At 43.5% G+C, this 19,938-nt stretch overlaps 1 protein-coding gene across 2 annotated transcripts in view; it reads right to left on the reverse strand.

The window, feature by feature from the left end:
- Positions 1–19,348, reverse strand: part of RALBP1 (ralA binding protein 1) — a 45,169-nt gene extending 25,821 nt beyond the window's left edge. Inside the window, exon 1 of one of the 2 annotated variants that reach the window (XM_082641535.1) lies at positions 19,238–19,348. The gene's annotated coding sequence lies outside the window, so the exon portion shown is untranslated. Of the gene's footprint in view, positions 1–18,772; positions 18,888–19,237 lie in introns of those variants that run through there. The other variant, XM_082641534.1, reaches the window with a different exon arrangement.
- Positions 19,349–19,938: the final 590 nt, after the last annotated feature.

Here is a 19,938-nt window from a genome sequence, read left to right on the forward strand (position 1 = left end):
CTTCTATGTTCTCAACAGGCTGTGTCCGCTAACGACACAAAGATGAAAAGAAATGAACCAGCCCTTAGCCTCAACTTTTTTTTTTTCTTTGCGGTTCGCGGGCCTCTCACTGTTGCGGCCTCTCCCGTTGCGGAGCACAGGCTCCGGACGCGCAGGCTCAGTGGCCATGGCTCACGGGCCCAGCCGCTCCGCGGCATGTGGGATCTTCCTGGACCGGGGCACGAACCCATGTCCCCTGCATCGGCAGGTGGACTCTCAACCACTGCGCCACCAGGGAAGCCACCTTAGCCTCAACTTTTAATTACAGAAACAAAGAAAGGAAACCCACATTTTATTTGAGTTCCTGTGGCTTCAGGAACTTTCATATACATTAACTAACCTTATATGTCCTGCGAGAAAAGTGTTTTTCCATGTTTACAAACTGCAAAACTAAGGCTCAGAGAAGTGAAGTAACTTACCCTATGCCACACAGCAAGAGATAAAACTGGGATCTGCTTGACTCGAAACACACATTCTTTCCAGTAACCTGCCCTCTACACACACACACAAGAGGGCACACTTATGCCAGGAGGAGCAGGGCATTACAGACACAAGCAGAAATGTGGGGCTTGTTATGAGAACGGCAAGAAGACAAGTCTGATGGGAGCAGTTTCACGACAAAGCAACAGAAAAGACACTGAAAGACAAGGTGGCTCTGAACTGAGAGCCAACTGGAGCCAAGCTGAGGGGCTCAGGCACCATGCGTGGGTCATCACCAAGTCCAAGGCCAGGAAGTGACAACACTGGGGCTAAGAGGAATGAGGGCAGGACCGCGAGCAACAGAATGCCGGGCGGGTTCGGACCACTCCCCGCTCTGTGCGGCTGCAGCAGCTGGTGACTTACAGTTCAGTCTCCACACTGAACTGACAAAGAAGAGAGTTTTGTTCAAGACACACTGAACAGATTATCTTGCAAAAACTACTCCAGAGAAATAGCTGTTGACCTGACTCAGCCACAGTTGGGAGGAAAGGAAGGGGAGCGGCTATCGGCACACAGGAAGGAGTGAGACCCCAGTAGAGGGCGGTTTCAGAGGAAAGAACACGCTGGCGCTGGGACAGTTCTGAGCACTGGAGAGCCACAGCAAGCCTGAACCTCGCTGAATAAGAGGGCAGGAGAGGGAGGCCTCGAATGGTCCACAGTAAATTTCAGCATAAATAGCCAAAGGAAATAAGATAAAACAAATTAAAAAATTAGAAATTCCTACTCCTGAGGCAAAAGGAGAAATGATGTAAACTTGTAAACATTTAAGAAAGAATACGTATCCCTATTCCTCCTGGTGAACACAGCTAAGAGAAGACAACAGACTGACAGGTAGAGCAAGAAGGCAGACAGGCTAGGGACCTCGGGATCCGAGGACCAACACTGGTCCCTGAGTTTTCTTTTTGTCTCTACACCGCAGACTTACAGCAAAAGAAGCCAGACAGACGGGCGGGCTCAGATAAAAACAACAACAGAAGCCTGCCCTCTCCAGCCGAACCACCAGAAAGGGACAGCTCTGCCAGACAGAAAACTTTCAGATAACAGTGGTCTACTCCAGCCAAACACCACAGAAAAGTAATCAGGACAGCAATGGTACTGGAGCAAGGACAGACAGACAGGTTAGAAGAACAAAACAGAAAATTCACAGGGACTCACATATACACAGTCAACTGGTTGTCAACAAAGGTTCCACAGGAATTCAGGGGGAAAGGCAAGTCTTCAACAAGTGGCATGGATAACCATGTGGGGAAGAGAGGTGGTCAGCTCCTCCATCACATCACCCACAAAGTGTAATTCATGATAAATCACAGACACGAGACTTAACTGCTAAAAACTGTAAAACTTCTAAAATAAAACATATTTTTGAGAACTTGGGAGAAGAATATCCCAGACAGGACCAGAAAGCATTAACTATAAAATTAAAAATTGACAAAGTAGACTTTTTAACAGAAGCAAACACTTCTGCTCATCAAAAGACACTATGAAGAAAATGAACAGTCAAGGTAAAGACGTGGAGAACAATTTACTGTGTCTATGTGTGTGTGTCTGTGTGTATGCGCCTCACAAAAGACTTACACCCAGAATATATAAAGAACTTCTACAATTCAACAATAAACAGACAATCCAAAACAAAAATGGGCAAAAGAGTTGAGCAAACAATTTACAAAGGAAAATATATGACTGGTCAATAAGCCCACAAAAAAGCTCCACATCACTAAACATCAAAGAAATGGAAATTAAAACCACAATGAGCTATCAACAGACACCATCTAGAAGGGCTAAGATTCAAACAGAACTACAATTCCTAACATTGGTGAGGATGTGGGGCACTGGAAAGTTAAATATATTGCTGGTGGGAATGTACCATTTAACCACTTTGGAAAAGCATCAATATTTGGCAGCATCTTTTACAGTTGAACCTTTACCATATGACCCAGCAATTCCACTCCTAAGCATTTACCCAAGAGAAATGGAAACATATGTTCATGCACAGACATGATCCGAGTAACTTTATTCATACCAGATAAAAACTAGAGACACCTGCATTTCCAGTAACACTGGATAAACAAACTGTAATATGTTCACACAATGGGATATTAGCGTTTTTTAAAACGAACAAACCACTCATACATACAAGAGAACATATGAACTTCAAAAGACAGCACACCAGACACACTAGATTACATAGGTGAGACTATTTATAGGAAGTTCTGGAACGGGCAAACTCACCTCTGTCCAAAGAATCGAGGCGTGTGGTTGTGGGGATGTGGGGGAGAGGCAGGGACTGAGCACAAAGGAGCACGAGAGAACTTTCTGGTTTGATGGCTATGTTCTGTCTCTTGATAGGCCTAAAGTCATTTCAATACTATTGACCATATTCCTTATGCTGCATGTTACATCCCTGGAGCTTTTTTTTTTTTTTTTTTTTTTAGTAACAGGGTTTGTACCTCTTAATCCCTTTCACCTATTTCAACCCTCCACCTCCCTCCCTTCTGGCAACCACCTATTTGTTCTCTGTACCTATGAGTCTATTTTCATTTTGTTTTGCTTGTCTTGTTTTTTAGATTCCACATACAAGTGAGATCATATGGTATCTGTCTTTCTCTGTCTGACTTATTTCACTTAGCATAATGCCCTCTAGATCCACCCAAGCCGTCACAAAAAAACATTAAACTGTGCATATCACTGAAAATAAATTAATAAAATCAATAAAATCCCTCAGATGGGGGGGGGAAAGCCATGGAAGCTATATAGAGATGATCATGAGCCATTAAAAAATATGAACTCTCCTCAAACGTTGCTACTCCCACCTTTACCTTCAGCATCCCACCTCCCCCCACACCCAAAATCACTACAACAGGAATGTCTACTTTCAGTCTTTCCCAACTGAAAGCCTGTGGCTGGTACCTGTGCGAAATCTCTCTCCAGAGAAAACTGAAGGTATAAAAAGTTACTTCTGCAATATCTAACAAAAACTATTAAAAGTATATAGCAAAAACCATACATCTAGAATTTTACTTTAGAACCCCCCAAAATTATAACATTGAAATGCAATTTTTCACATAAAGAGAACAGTTATGACAGTTATAACTGAGGTAAAGCCAAAAAAAAAAGGTTTCATAAAACTAGACTCAAACTTAATAATCGCTTAAAAACATCCACTCCTCCAAAGAACTAGGATATGCATTGTTCTTAAAATAGTCTTTTCTGCTTATGTACCACTCTTAATCAGCACACATAATAATAATCATTCACCCATGCAAAGGGACAAAACAATATAAGTAGGAAAGACAGACTGCTAAATTAAAGTCTCCTGAAATGAGCTTTTGAGAATAACTCCAATGATTTATTAAACTTGATAATTCAACACAGAAAAAGGCCTCGTCCAGAAAACGCATAGCTTGCTTAACTAGTTCACACGTTAAGCAAATCCAGTATTTATAAACTTTCTTTATTAAATACCAGGCTGTAAGTCACTGGAAGCAGCTTTTCCTCATTTTTACGGTTTTTAAAAATAATCTGTAAATTAAGTCTCTAACCCAAATCTCTACAAGGGAGTCCAAACACTGATTCATTAGTACCTCACATACTGAACACTAACCAGCATTAACCTACCATCTGGGAATGTCCAACTTTGTAAGCAGTATTTGCACGCCCAGTACATTCTTATTCTTCAAATTTTCTCAGAATTAAAGGACAAGAGTGTCCAGATCACAAGGGACCACCCCACACCATACATGAAGAGACCCACGGCCAAAGCACATCATGAGGTTTCGGGGTACAGAGGACAGAAGGATCATCCTGAAAGACTCCTGCCAGGCAGGGAAGAGGGCAAGCAACTTACATACAAAGGATCACGATCAACTTGTCAACGGGAACATTGGAAACTTAAAGACAGCAAAGGAATATCTTCAAACCTCTGACAAGACAGCTAGTTCCAAGGACCATTCAAGTGCACAGGTAGAATAAAGATGTTCCAGACACACAGTGGCAAGGACTGTACTCCCCCTGTACACTTGTTCAAGAATCCTGATGCCCTGAAATGAGACCCTGATGGGCGGCAAGGAACCCCATGAAAAGCAGGCCTGTGACCAGGTAGTGACACAGTCCCTGTGACCCAGGGGAAGAAGGGCTCCAAGGACAAAGGGAGTCACAGACATCTGACTGCGGAAAAGAAGAGTAAGACCTGGTAAAGAACCGCTGGAGTTTTTGGAATATATCTGTCATGAGAACAGAGTAAAAAGCAAATAAAAATAAGAGATAACCATTAACTCTAAGAAAAAGGGAAAGGTAGATGAGGAAATGAAATTGTAGTCCACTGCCTGGCTCAGGGTCACACAGTATTTGTGTGATCATCACCATGAAAACGATGGGTGCTGACAGAATCAAACACCATGCAGGGCAGGATGATGCCGGAGGGCTGGAGGCAGGGGGCCCGGCGAAGGTCTGAGACACCCAAATCCTCATCTACCCTAACACGTAGGTTAACACAAGACGTCCAAAACTGCTATCTTCAAAAACAGCAGCTTAAGGATATTATTTAGATAAAGGAAATAAACACCAAAAAAAAAAAAATAGCTGAAAGGAAAAAACTAAGACCGAGAGGGGTGCAGGAGCGAAGCGGGGAACAGTGCAAGTCTTTAAACTGGGCTGGGGTCCCCAAGACCACCCGCAAGGTCGGCGATTCGCTAGATGGACTCACATAAGTCAGCAAACAGTCATGCTCACGGCTGCGATTCATTACAGAGAAAGGACACAAAGCAAAAAAACAAAGGAAAAGGCACAAGGAACCAGGCACATGCTCCCGGAGGTCCCCGGGCAGTGGAGTCACAGGAACATGTGTGAAGCACCATGTGCTGGGCAGCTCCTCACTCACAGCCCGAGGTCCCTGTGGAGCCCGGTCACATCGGTGTTCTCCGCCGGGCGGGTACCGAAATCCCAGACTGCCAGAAAGACGGCAGGTGTTACGCGTAAACCACACTGTTTTACAAACCGCTGAGGCCCAGTAAGCTACTCTTCTCATTTAGAGGAAGTTTTATATGCTGTAGGGAACAGGTATATAAAGAGAAATCCCCATCAAGGGATTTTTCTTAAAACATGAATATTACTATCCAAGAAAACAAATGTTAAGTTTATAAACTGAGGTGAGACAAATAATCCTTCAGACGAGGCAGATAAGGTTTAGAGGGTTTCCTATCATCCACAGTGAAATCCTCACCATGCAAATATGTGCGAGGTTTATGGTGTGTGCCCCGTGATGCAGACCAGTATACACAGTTACAGGACTGAGTAATTTCTCATGCACACTCCCACAGACCAACTGTCAGCCCATTAGGCTGTTACATAATTAGTCCTTTCAAATCTTCCAGCATTTGCTTAGGTCTATACTTCAGTAGAGATTTTACTCTTGGGTTACTGTTTCTTTTCCGTACTCTCCTTATAGATCATCAAACTTAATCTTTATTTTAGTTTCTCCCCTACCCCCAGGGGCTTATCCAAACAAATAAACTTTCAATTAGCATCTCACATGCCACTCACAGAAATTCACTGAATGACATCGTGCTTTAATGTTTTCCACTCAACATTCTCAGTGTCACTGATTAAAACAATATGCCTGAGATAAGATATGTGTGTAAAATCAGTTTAAAAGATGTGAAATTCCGAAGTTCATCATAATGAATACGAACGTATGAATGTCTTTTTAAGGCTGACAATAACTTTTACATGACTGATAAGAAAACAGAAAAATTCACAAGTTATTTTAGGATACTGATATAATGCAAAACGTAAAAATCAATGTCCAGATGAAACAGAAATCTAAAGGGCACAGATTATGCCCATTATTTAAGTGAACGTTCAAACTCTGAGGATCAGAATGCCAGGTGCTGGAAAATGAGCAGCCAAAACATACAGGATCTAGCAGCCAGAAATAATCCCACCTTCTGCCTGGGATGAAAGGCTGCAGAGGACACAATCCAGCTCTACATACAGCTGTCCAAATCAAAGAGTATGTATGTGTATTAAGTATGGGGAGAAAAGTCCACATTGCCTTTACACAAAATCAAAGGTGCTACCATGAGCAGTCACTCTAATTCAGAGGACAAAAAAAAAGTTTTCTTATTAAAAAAATAAATATCATTTGGTATTTATCAGTAAAACAGCACATTTTTAAAGTAATGATATATCCTTTGGCTGGGGGGGAGAGTGGTGTCTTTCCTGCCACATTTCATAATCACAAAATCTATTCTCAAGTAAATGGTAAATTAGAAGTTAACTTGGGGCCGGGGGAGACCAACAAACGTTATTTAATAATTTTTGAAATGCACACCATTGGTTACAACAGAAACTGGGTAAAAGTATCTAGTCCATGGTTCCCAGACAGTGCGCAGAGGCACCCAGAGCACTGTAAGCAAACTCATCCCAGCCACAGGGAGCTTAAGGGAAACAGAGCGGTATTCAACATCTGCCAGACGCCGTACAAACTACCAACTAAAAGAAGTTCAGTTTCAACATGAGACTGTGCACATTCCTTTCAACAGCATACCTCTGTGAAGCTGGGTTTTCTGGGGTAGCTATGATTTAAAGAAAAAAAAGAAAAATGGGGGACTTCCCTGGTGGCGCAGTGGTTAAGAATCCACGGGTTCGAGCCCTGGTCTGGGAAGATCCCACATGCCGCGAAGCAACTAAGCCCGTGCATCACAACTACTGAGCCTGCACTCTAGAGCCCACGAGCCACAACTACTGAGCCCGTGTGCCACAATTACTGAGCCCGTGTGCCACAATTACTGAAGCCCACACGCCTAGAGCCTGTGCTCTGCAACGAGAAGCCACCGCAATGAGAAGCCCACGCACCACAACGAAGAGTAGCCCCCGCTCGCCACAACTAGAGAAAGCCCACGCGCAGCAACGAAGACCCAATGCGGCCAAAAATAAATAAATAAATAAATTTATTTATTTATTTTTAAAAAATCAACATGGGACAAGAAGTAAGGGTGGTGCTGTTCAATATGATTGCAAAGTATTATAAGCTGTGTGGTGTCCAATAGGCACACACAGACCACTAATTTTAGTTATTTAAGAGTGAAATAATTTATTTTCTCTTTCAGCTTATGTGTACTATTTTTCAAATGGTTACTAAATTGCCAAGCCATAAGTACGAATTTAGTTGTGTGGGCCTAACAACATCATTCAGCATACTATTAAGCATTTCCATTAGGCTGACACCAGGTCTAAGAGCAAGATATGTATAAGATGAGGCTGAAATATCGTGTCACAAAAGAAAGACGTTATGAAAGATGCTTGGAATCAAGACAAAAGGACTCAGAAGTCAACTAGAAGAAGTTCCCACTGGCCAAAGATGGGACACTATATGAGCGCCAATAAAATTAATAACTGCCATGAACTAAAGTATCAAGTATATTTAAATCCACGAGTTCATAATGATACTCAAAAACAAAATTTGGGCTTCCCTGGTGGCGCAGTGGTTGAGAGTCCGCCTGCCGATGCAGGGGACATGGGTTCATGCCCCGGTCCGGGAAGATCCCACATGCCGCAGAGCGGCTTGGGCCCGTGAGCCATGGACGCTGAGCCTGCGCGTCTGGAGCCTGTGCTCCGCAACGGGAGAGGCCACAACAGTGAGAGGCCCACGTACCACAAAAAAAAATTTTTTTTAAATAAATAAAATAAAATTCGTTGGTCACTTTGGAGGATGCTAGAGAACCATGTAATTATTTGGAATAACTGGTAAATAGAGGGGGTGGGGAAGCATTTATCCTGAATCTGCTATACAAAGTGTTGTTCAGTGAAGTTTCTTTTTATCAAAATCTTCCATCTAATAAAGAAATAAAAGACTGTCACCACTTAATAAGCAATTTAAAAATAGATACTGGCAACGATCAATGACTGCTAATAACACAGACAAAAAAGAGAGAAAATCACACCAGCCTCGCAAAAATAAACTAATGAAAACTTAATCTGATTAAGCCTCAAAATCTGGGGATATGCAATTTAGTTTCTTTAGTTAATACCAAAGAAAAAGAGAGGGGAAGGAGGAAGAGTGGGGGGATGAACTTAAAAATTAAGAGACTTAAGACCAAAAATGAGAAGACAAGCCACAGACTGGGAGAAAATATTTGTAAAAGATATACCTGATATAGGACTATTATCCAAAATGCACAAAGAACTCTTAAAACTCAATAAGAAAACAAGCCAATTGAAGACACTTCACCAAAAAAAGATATACAAATGACAAATAAGCATATGAAAAGATGCTCCATATCATGTATCATTGGGGAATTACAAATTAAAACAAAAATGAACGTGACTAAAATAAATCTAGATTTTTAAAAATTTATTTTTAAAAAAATGTTTTTGTAACTGTGGTGACAGATGTTAACTAGGCTTATTGTGGTGATCATTTCACAATATATACAAATATCAGATAATTATGTTGCACACCTGAAACTAATATAATGTTACATGTCAATTATACCTCAAATTTTTTTTTAAATGACCTTAAGAAATAAGATACCACTATACATCTATTATAATGGCCGAAATTCAAAACACTGACACCACCAAGCGCTGGCGAGGATGTGGCACAACAGGAACTCTTATCAGTGCTGGTGGGAAGGCAGAACGGTGCAGTCACTTCGGAAGACAGTTTGGCAGTTTCCTACAAAACTAAATATACTCCTTCCACACAATTCAGCAATCATGTCCTTGGTGATTTTGGTATTTGCCCAAGGAGTTGAGAACTTATGTCCTTACAAAAACCTGCACATGGATGTTGACAGCAGCTAACATTTATAGAAGTACGTTTATTCATAATTGCCAAAACTTGGAAGCAACCGAGATGTCCTTTGGTAGGTAAATGGATAAATAAAACTGTGCTAGAATCCAAACAATGGAATATTATTCCGCAGTAAAAAGAAATGAGCTCTCGAGCCATGAAAAGACATGGAGGAAACTTAAATGCCTATCACTAAGTGAAAGAAGCCAGTCTGAAAAGGCTCCATAACGGATGATTCCAATTGCATGACATTCTGGAAAAAGCAAAACTATGGAGAAAACAAAAACATCAATGGTTGCTAAGGGTTGGGGGAGGAGGGGGAGAGAAGGATGAACAGGCAGAGCACAGAAGATTTTTAGGGCAGTGAAAATACTGTATGATACCACAGTGATGGATACATGTTGTTATAAATTTGTCCAAACCCACAGAGTGTACAACATCAACAGTGAACTGTAATGTAAACTATGGCCTTCGGGTGGCAATGCATGTCAATGTCAGGTCCTCACTTGTAACAAACGTCCCATCTGGTGGGGGATGCTGATAATGGGAGAGGCTGTGCATGTGTGGGGCTGGGGGCGTATGGGAAATCTCTGTACCTTCCTCTCAATTTTGCTGTGAACCCAAAACTGCTCTAAAAAAATAAAGTCTGAATTAAAAAAAAAAAGTAACCTGAGGAAGCAAAATCTGATGTCATAATATGCTCATTTTCTTAAAATGCTAAACTTAGTTGAAAAATGTAGCATGGTATCTGCTGCTTTTTAATTGCTTGTTACCATTCCAGGGGGATAACAAAATGGACTCCAGTGAGCTTTTTCCTCATTTTTATATTCACACTTTCTTCTCCCATAATTTTCTGCAGAAAGTCAAAGTTCTTTTTTTTTTTTTTTTTTGGCCGTGCCACGCGGCTTGCGAGATCTCAGTTCCCCCACCAGGGACTGAACCCGGGCCATGGCAGTGAGAGCCTGGAATCCTAACCACTAGGCCACCAGGGAACTCCCTAGAAAGTCAAAGTTCTTGATTCGCTATTTCTACTTTGGAAGGAACAACTGAAAATTACTAACATCTTAAAATTACAGCTTCAATTTATGAGTTTTCCTTTAAAAAGCTTTCTTCCCAGTGGGGGAGAGGGGAGTTTTCTTCCCTCATCTCCCCCTCCCTCCTTTTTCTCAATAGTAGTTACTTATCCAAATATATTTATCTAAAGGCACCTATCACTGGCAGGTTGGCGAAAGAGCTTATTCATAAAAAGATTAAGGAGAAAGTCCCAATCACATAAAAACACTGTTTTTATAACTGAAAAACACACTTCATTTTTAAACAATGGCAATGGCATGCACTTTTATTCTCAACCTGTCACAATATCTGGCTTTCAATTTGTAGTGCTTTTGAATTAATTTAACCTTCAATTGAGAATGAAGGGTCATGCTTCATTACATCAAGGTACCAGCTCTGAAGCAATTCCAAATGAGTACTAGCATTTTTGTTTTTAGTTACCTTTTAGGCAAAAGCTTCATATTTAAATATCTGTACAACGTTTCAAGGTGATCAGTTTGAAGGGCTTCATTCAAACTGATCAAATGTAAAGAAACAGGCCTAGTGCTTGGTACACAGTAAGCACTCAACAAATAAATGCCTTATTCCACAATTTACATCATGACTGTTTAGAACAGAATTATACATGTTTACACATTCTTTGCCTGTATGTGTATAAAACATCTCTGGAAGAATATACAAGAAAATATTAAGGTGTGGTCTCTTCAGTGGTATCTTTAATGGCTGAGGAAAACACAATCATATTATTTCCATCTCACCCAGGCCCCCATTCCTCAGTAAAGAAACTGGGAGATACCCTGATGGAGAAAGAATACGGTAAACAGGAAGTAATACAGCACAGTCGTAGGCTTGACTAAGTACCATCACCCTTCATAGGCTGGGCTTCCCTATCTGTAAATACTGACATCTACCTGGCACGGCACTGCCAAGACTAAACAAAATGGTATTCCTGGTACTCAGTAAGTAGCAATAATAATTATTAATCAATATTTAACTCTGCTATTAACTATACAAAACACTACAAAAATATTTAGACAAAACTTGAGATTTTATAAACTATATCCTCCCCCCCCCATAAAAGTGTGAAAAAGGAAGAGTTTTACTGCTTTTTCCTTCCTTGACTCCCATTTTAAAAGACCTTCACAAAATCATAAGTACATTTTAAAAAAACACCATAAACAAATGTAAGAAGCCAAGAAAAAACTTAGGGAAAAAATACTGGCACTAGACATGACAAATACTTTTCAAAATTAATTTTTAAAAAAGAAAAATGGTTGAGGATTTGAACATGAAGCACACAAATACTTTTTAAATGAAAACACAGGGAATTTAAAAGATGTTCTTTTTCACCCACCAATTTTCTAAAGATGGACAAGTCTGATACCCAAAAATGGGAGGGTGTGAAGAAAGAGACACGTTCACACGCTACTGGTTAAAGTGTAAACTGTTACATTTAGAAGGACAATTTAGCAACACCTACCAAAAATTAATATTCTGACCTAGCAATTCACTGTTAAAACCTTAGCCCCCCTTCCCTGGTGGCGCAGTGGTTGAGAGTCTGCCTGCCAATGCAGGGGACACGGGTTCGAGCCCTGGTCTGGGAGGATCCCACATGCCGTGGAGCAGCTGGGCCCGTGAGCCACAACTACTGAGCCTGTGCTCCGCAACAAGAGAGGCTGCGACAGTGAGAGGCCCGTGCACCGCGATGAAGAGTGGCCCCCGCTCGCCGCAACTAAAGAAAGCCCTAGCACAGAAACGAAGACCCAACACAGCCAAAAATAAATAAATAAATAAATAAAAATTTTAAAAAACCTTAGCCCCCAAATACACAAAAGTAAGCAAAGCACTGTTTATGTTTATTATGTTACATCTCTACAAGCACCTCAAATTCCTTAGAAAAAAAGCAAAGAACAGAGAAAGAGAAAATACTAACCCAACTATACGCTGTCTACAAAAAATTCACTTGAACTATAGTGACAGAGGCAGCCTAAAAATAAATGGAGTACTAAATAAACAGATGGAGTGATGTAAAACGACAGCTTAAGGAACTCCAAAAGTTCACCCCTCCATAAAAGCACCTAAACTCGGTCAGAATCAACTTTTTCACAACACTGGAAACTAAGCAAAAGCTTGCAGCAATCCAGGGAGCACTTATTCAAGAAAAACAGCTGAATCTTGCTTAAGAACATAGAACGTTGTGGTATTTAACTTTCTCTAGTCCTATCCTGGGCTTCCCAGATCAGTGGCACCCTTGAAAATAACAGCCCACATTCCCAGCACAGGTTCAGCAGAACAAACCTCATTTGCAAACAAACTGAAATTATTATTCCAGGCTCCCTGGAAGACCTACCTGCTGAAAAGGCTTGCTTTATCTCACCTAAATGCTGCTAACTCAGAACCCCTCCAGGGTAAGGCCACTAGGGGGCTGGCAGAGGTTTTAGCTGCTACCACCTGAAGCATCAGGTAACAGCTGGGGCAAACACTACGACCAAAACCTTGAGAGGTGTTTTGGGGAACAACGACCTTGAACAGCTTCAACAAATTCCTGGAAATCTAGGAGAAACGTGTGCGCGCAGGGCTATGTACATGCTCAGAAGTTTTGCCAGACGAAGAATTCTTGGTTAGCAATTTTTTTCTTTCAATACTTTGACTATGTCATCCCACTGCCTTCTGGCTTCTACCCTTTCTCATGAGAGGTCAGCTGATAATGATATTGAGAATCCCCTGTATGTGATGAGCCACTTCTCTCTTGCTACTTTAAAGATTCTCTCCTTGTCTTTGTCCTTAAACTAGTTGATTAAGATGTGTCTCCAGTGGATCTCATTGAGTTTATCCTACCAGAGAAAGCCCTCCACCCTCACCTCTGGATGACCTTGACCTCTGTACAAACAGAAAATGAAAGCTAAGACAGAGTTGTAAAGTGGTTGAGTACTGAAGGTACACCCCCAAGAGATGCACAGCACCCCTCTGAAAGTATTGGGAGATGTTTTTGGTACTAAATGTTTAAGGAAATCTCTGTCCAATCATTAGCTGAAGCCTCTGTTCTGTTAGCTTACTGGTCAGCTAATGACTGGACATTAGCTGCCAAAAGAATAAAACAGGAATAAATGTAACCAAGGAGGTGAAAGACGCATACACTGCTAACTACAAAACACTGCTGAGAGAAATTAAAGTAGACCTAAATAAACCCCTTTTTAATGGATTGAAAGATTCAGTATCATTAAGACAACAATGTATTGCTGTAACTCAGTGATCTATAGCTCCACGGCAAAATTTCAACAGCCTTTTTTGCAGAAATGGAAATCTGATCCTCAGTTTAATATGGAATTGTAACAGGCCCTGAATAGCCACAAAAAAATAATGAAGGAGAACAAAGTTAGAAGGCTCACACTTCCTGATTTCAAAAGGTACTACAAAACTAGCATAACCAAAGCAACCTGGCATTAGGATAAACATATAGACCTACACAGTCGATTTGAAGAGTCTAGAAATAAACCCAAACATCCTCGGTCCGTTGATTTTCAACAAGGGTGTCAAGACTATTCAATGGGGAAAGAATGGTCACTTCAACAGATGGGAACGGGATAATTAGATTTCCTCACACAAAATATGGATCCAATCTCAGACCATATACAAAAATTCACTCAAGATGAATCAACATCTAAATATAAGAACTAAAACCTAAACTAAGGTTTTAGAACTAAGAACTAAATATAAGAATAAAACTCCTAGGGCTTCCCTGGTGGCGCAGTGGTTGAGAGTCCGCCTGCCGATGCAGGGGACACTGGTTCATGCCCCGGTCTGGGAAGATCCCACATGCCGCGGAGCGGCTGGGCCCGTGAGCCATGGCCGCTGAGCCTGAGCGTCCGGAGCCTGTGCTCCGCAACGGGAGAGGCCACAACAGTGAGAGGCCCATGTACTGCAAAAAAAAAAAAAAAAAAAAAAAAAAAAAAAAAAAAAAGAATAAAACTCCTAGAAGAAAGCACAGTGTAAATCTTCAAGCCCTTGGATTTGGCAATGGATTCTTAGATATGATACCAAAATCAGGAGTAACAAAAGAAAAAATAAATTGTACTTCATCAAAAGTGAAAACCTTTGCCTTGGGCATTAACAAGAAAGTAAAACTACCCAGAGAATGGAAGAAAATATTTGCATATCATATATACTGATAAGGGTCCAGCATCCAGAATATGTAAAGGAACATTTACAACTCAACAACAAGAAGATGAACAACCCAATGTTAAAACAGGCAAAGGACTTGAATAGCTATTTCTCCAAAGAAGATATACAAATGGCCAATAAGCACATGAAAAGATAATCAACATCATCAGCCACCAGGGAAACTCAGATCAAACCCACAATGAGATACCAATTCACACCTACCAGTATAGCTAAAATTTTAAAAACCAGAAAATAACAAGTGTTGGTGAGGATATGGAGAAATCAGAGTCCTTACACTGGACAGTGAAATGGTGCAGCTGCTTTGGGAAACAGTTTGGCAGTTCCTCATACTGTTCAACATAAAAGTCACCACATGATCCGGCAATTCTACTCCTAGGTATATACCCAGGAACAATGAAAACATATTTCTACACAAAAACTTGCACATTCACACTAGGACTATTCATAATAGCCACAAAGTAAATAACAACTTAAATGTTCATCAATCGATGAATAGATAAACAAAATGTGGTATGACCAGACAGTGGAATATTACTCAGCAATAAAAAGGAATGGAGTACTGACACCTGCTACAATATAGACGGACCTTGAAAACATGATGCTGAGTAAAGAAAGACGGTCACAAATGGTTACATATATGATTCCATGTACATGAAATATCCAGAATAGGCAAAACCACAGAAACAGAAAGTAGATTAGTGGTTGCTAGTGAGTGGAAGCAGGGGGAATGGTGAATGGCTGACAATGAAGAAGAGGGGTAATGAAAAGGTTCTAAAACTGCTCGTAGAGGTGGTTGCACAACTCTGAATACACGAAAAACCACTGAATTGTTGTGCACTTTAAAAGGATCAATTTTATGTTATATGAATATCTCAATAAAGCTGTCATAAGAAGAGCAGGCTCAAGTCTCTGCCAAGTTAAAACTCCCTTCTTAACCCTTTATTACCCTCTGCTAACACTTCTTTCTATTCTTCCCTTCACAGCTAAGATTTGTTTATTCTTGAAATAACCTACATTTGTTTTCTCCACTCCCTGACCTCCCATTAACTCAACTCAAACTTAGCTGCCTCCCCAAATGGTAGCATTAAGTAGGATGCTAAGAAACTGCTCTCATTTAGTTAGCAAATTCAACAGACTCCTAAAAATCCATGTTTCACTCGAGTTCTCAAAGCATTTGAAATATAGCTTCCTTTATTCTTATTTTTTCTGGAGAGGCAGTTGTGAAGTATAGCTTCCTTTTGAAATGATCCCATTTGGGCTTCTACAACATCTCCTCATGATTTCTCAGCATTTCTCAACACATAGGAATTTCCCTTTCCAGTTCTTCTTCTCTCTGGCTTCAAATGCTATTGCTCTCCATGGCCTATTTCCAGGACCATGCTCCATCAGTAAACTCTTGCTATGCCGGGTTACCTAAATCAAAGGCTTCAGGAACCACCTATAACATAGCCTGATGACCCTCCTATCAAGACCTCTTGTGCTCCAAACCCACGCACAAGCACTTCCACCTGGATGTTTTACAGGTAACTCCTACCCAGTGTATCCAAAAGCTAAAATACTGTTCCTCCCCAGATTTGCTCCTCTTCCTGAATTCCCTGTCTCAGCATACTTTACCGTTTGTTGTCTATTCAATCACCTAAGTTAAAATCCAAGTCATCTTATCCTACTATTTCTCTCTCACTCCCCAAATCCAAGTGTCACTGAACCCTATTAATTCTGCCTCCTAAATATTTGTGCTGTTAACTTATTCCTCTGCATCTCCACTGATCCTACCTTAGTTTCGGCCCTTACCTGTCACCTCAATTATTACAAAAACTCCTCACCAGTCTTCCTGCATCCTAATTGTTGTCCCTCCATCCCTTCTGAAATCTATACTCTACAATACCAGAATGATCTTTCTAAAATGAAAACCTTATCATGACTCTTTCCTGGCTAAAATCCATAAGCTCTCTTATTATCTATAGGAAAAGCCCTCGAGAATCCTCAGAACGGCACGAAGTACTTGAGGACTGATCTGTGCACCCTCATCGTATGCTACTTACCCTGTAAGTCCAATGCTACAGCTGCAGAGAACCACTTCCCGTTCTTGCGATGCTCTCGCTCCTCCTGTCCAACCTTCCCTTGGCCTTCCTTTCCTTTCCTAAGATTTCTGCCTCAGTCATGCCTAAACCTTCTTCGGGTTCAAGGACATAAAGTATAAAGCACCTAATACAATGCTTGACACACAGCGAGGAGTTACAGTGAGTTGAGAGGCTTAGACCTCTTCTTCATCCTGACTCAGTGACTCTTGTCTGCTTCGAGGTTAGGCTGACTTACATCACCTGTCTACAAGACTACTCCTAATTTGGTCTCTGCCTACGTCCCCAGTTTCACATCTTGCCACCACCCTCGGCCCTCGTCAGCCATACCTGCAGATCCTACAACTCACTCTGTTCGGACTCCCGCACTTTTCTCACACTGCTCCTCCCGCCTAAATGCCCATCCTTTCTAAGCCTGTATACTCACTGCTCTCATCCTCTCCCATATGCTTTTCCTGACCACTGTCCCTTGCTCAATCTCTCCTCCTCTTCCTTCAAGACACAGACCACTGCCTCCTTTGTACACCCACTGCACTCCCCGTCCTTCCTCCGCTCAGAGCAACCTTAAAAACATATTGTCCTTGTGGAAGTTCAAGTGAGAAAGTCTTACCACCCTGAAGGCAGGGGCACTGCCTCATCCATCTGTAAGTCTCCACAGTACCTGCTGCACAGAAATTACACTAAATGACCTGCATTTTCCCTTATTCCCTCTACATATACTAACCTAAGTTCCTATCAGAGATTTTCGTTCAAAAAAGAAAGAACATACTTTTGGGTTACATTCTGGGCCCAACCTCTCCTTGCCAAGCAAACACCTGTACAAATTAAAGTTAATATGCACTTTCTGATACCACTTCTGTTTTTTCTAAAGTAGGGGAGAAATGGTCCCTGGAAGATCTAAAATGAGAAAACTATTTTAAAGAGGCAGTAAATTATGTCGCATAGCTTCAAGATACTCTGTGTAAAGAATTATTTCCCAACGGTCACTGTTAAACTAGCCCACCTCGCTTACATCTACGGGTCACTTTGAAAAGTGGAAACCCTTCTCCTAACTTCCTTCCTACCTCCACTACTTGCCAATACAGTTTACAGCAATTACAGCAATTACAGCAATTACTCATTCTCAGGAAGATACTCAGAAAGGAATTATCAAGTCACCAAGATAATTCGGAAGGCAGAAAGTGAAGTTCCCTTTCTCATTCCCAGGCCCACTTATTCATTTAGAAGCGCTGCCTCCGTGGCCAGCAAACCACAGGTGGGCCTGTTCCTTATCATCGCTACACACATCGCATCACATATTCTGTGAACTACCGCCCAGCATGATGGACTGCCTGCCACCCAAAGTGCTGCAGCGCGGGGACAAGCCCGCTCCACCCAACAGATCGTTTAGTGAAAGCTCTCCTAATGAGGCTCGTCGGTGTGTTAACTCAGCGTCCAAACGACGGTATTTGCACCTGCACGTTCAAAACCCCTCGAGTTAACATTTTAATTATTTTCAAGCATTCGATCAGGCCTTAGAGGAAAGATGCTCTGCTTGCTCAAGACGGAGGCTCTGGAGTCATGAATCCCCAAACCTGAAGCAGCATAAGGACTTCAAGTAAGGCTGAGATGTGGGATATCTGGCGAAACCTGTTTCACTCCCACAACGATAAACAAACACACACACGCACCCAGCTGACCTCCATAAGAGCCTTTGGGCGCCAGCCCGCTTGACAAGGAGTTGTGAAAAGAATTCCCAACTCGGCTCTGCCGGTGCCCTCGCAGCACCCAGGAGCCCCACCTCTTCCACGAGCCCTCCCTCCTCACCGGGCGCGCACCAGAGACCCGTCAGCATCCCGGCCGCGATTATGTAAAAGACCGAGTCCCTCTCCCCCGTCCGAGGCCCGGGCCCCGGAGAGGGCCCGGCTCCCCACCCTCACCGCCCAGACCCAAGAGCCCCGGTCAGCGAGCGGGAGAAACGGGCAGGGCGGGCCGGAGCCGTGGACAAGCCACCAGAACCAGCCGCCCCCGCCAGCCACGCCCCCGCCCAGCCGCCCCGCGAGAGCCCGGCCCCGTAGCCGCTTGACAGACGCCACGGGAAGGCGCGCGGACGGCTTCGGACAGCGGGGCCCCGCCACGACCCCCGCCCTCCCCGCCTCCCGCCACTGACCTGCGCCGCCGCCGCGCGACCGCCTGCCGCCGCCACCGCCTCCTGCGCTGCGCCCCCGGCCGGCCTCGGGCGCCCCATTCCCACCCCGCCCCAGCCTCCGCCTGTTTACAATGATTGGGACAGAACCGGGCGAGCCGGCTCAGAGCGCACGCGCACTCCCTCCTCCCGCTGCACCCTGCTTCCCGGGTCCTCCTCTCGGCGCTGACGGCAGGGGACGTCCAGGGCCGGCGCCCTGTGCCCCCGCGCGGGGCACGCTGGAATGGGTAGTCCTCGGAAACCCAGCGCCCAGTCCGCAGGCGGCCCTCCGCCGGGAGCCGCACTACAACACCCAGGAAGCATGGCGCCTGCCCGGCCGAGGGGCCAACTGGGGAGACCCGGGAGCGCGCGAGAGAACGCGCCGCGCCAGAGCTCCGCCAGCGCCTGCGCAGTTCCTGGTGGTCGGGGCCCGGGAGGACGCGCGCTTACCCGCGCGAACTCCGTGAGGACGGTTGGGGGCAGAGCCGGCCGAGGTCCGGAGAAGGGCAGACGCTGTCTTGTCCACGCTCCGGGCAGCCTGTTTCCCAACTACGGAGGCGCAGACCTTCTGCACCGCGGGCTTCAGCCCTAACCAGTTAAACCGGCCCGGAGGCCGGCCCAGCCGCCGCTGGGTGGGGCTCTCCCCGGCCCGGGCTGGGAGGGGAGTCTGGCTTGGGGTGGGGACTTTTGCTGGGGGTTTGGATGCAGGAAGTGCCGTGGGCTTCCGAGGAGAAATTTGTCTAGAACTCCGTATCGGGACTGGCCTCAGCATTCCTAAAATGGGTGTCGACGAGGACCTCCCTCGGTCCTTGCGGCGCAGCGGGGCCCCCACCATGTACCGAGGAGGTCCTGAATCAGAGCCGCCCTCTGCACGGTTAGCTTGCAGACAGAACTGGATCTAGAGTAAGATGGAAATGACCGCATTTCCTCCGGAAACTCTTCACAAAGGCTTCAAGAATTATCCTGCTAATTCATGGCTGGAAATCAGGGATCTTTTTACGTGTTCTTGTCTTATAAAGTTTGGCAGTTTTATTAGGAGGATGATAAGATTGGGGATGGATGGGCCTTCCCAATCACTTCCATTCCTGCGTGCGATACTCTCTTTACAACTTCATTTCATGTTTAGACTGACTTCTACTCCATCCTGCCCT

This window comes from Mesoplodon mirus, assembly GCF_964341445.2.
Source record: "Mesoplodon mirus genome assembly, chromosome: 13".
Taxonomy (NCBI): Eukaryota; Metazoa; Chordata; class Mammalia; order Artiodactyla; family Ziphiidae; genus Mesoplodon; species Mesoplodon mirus.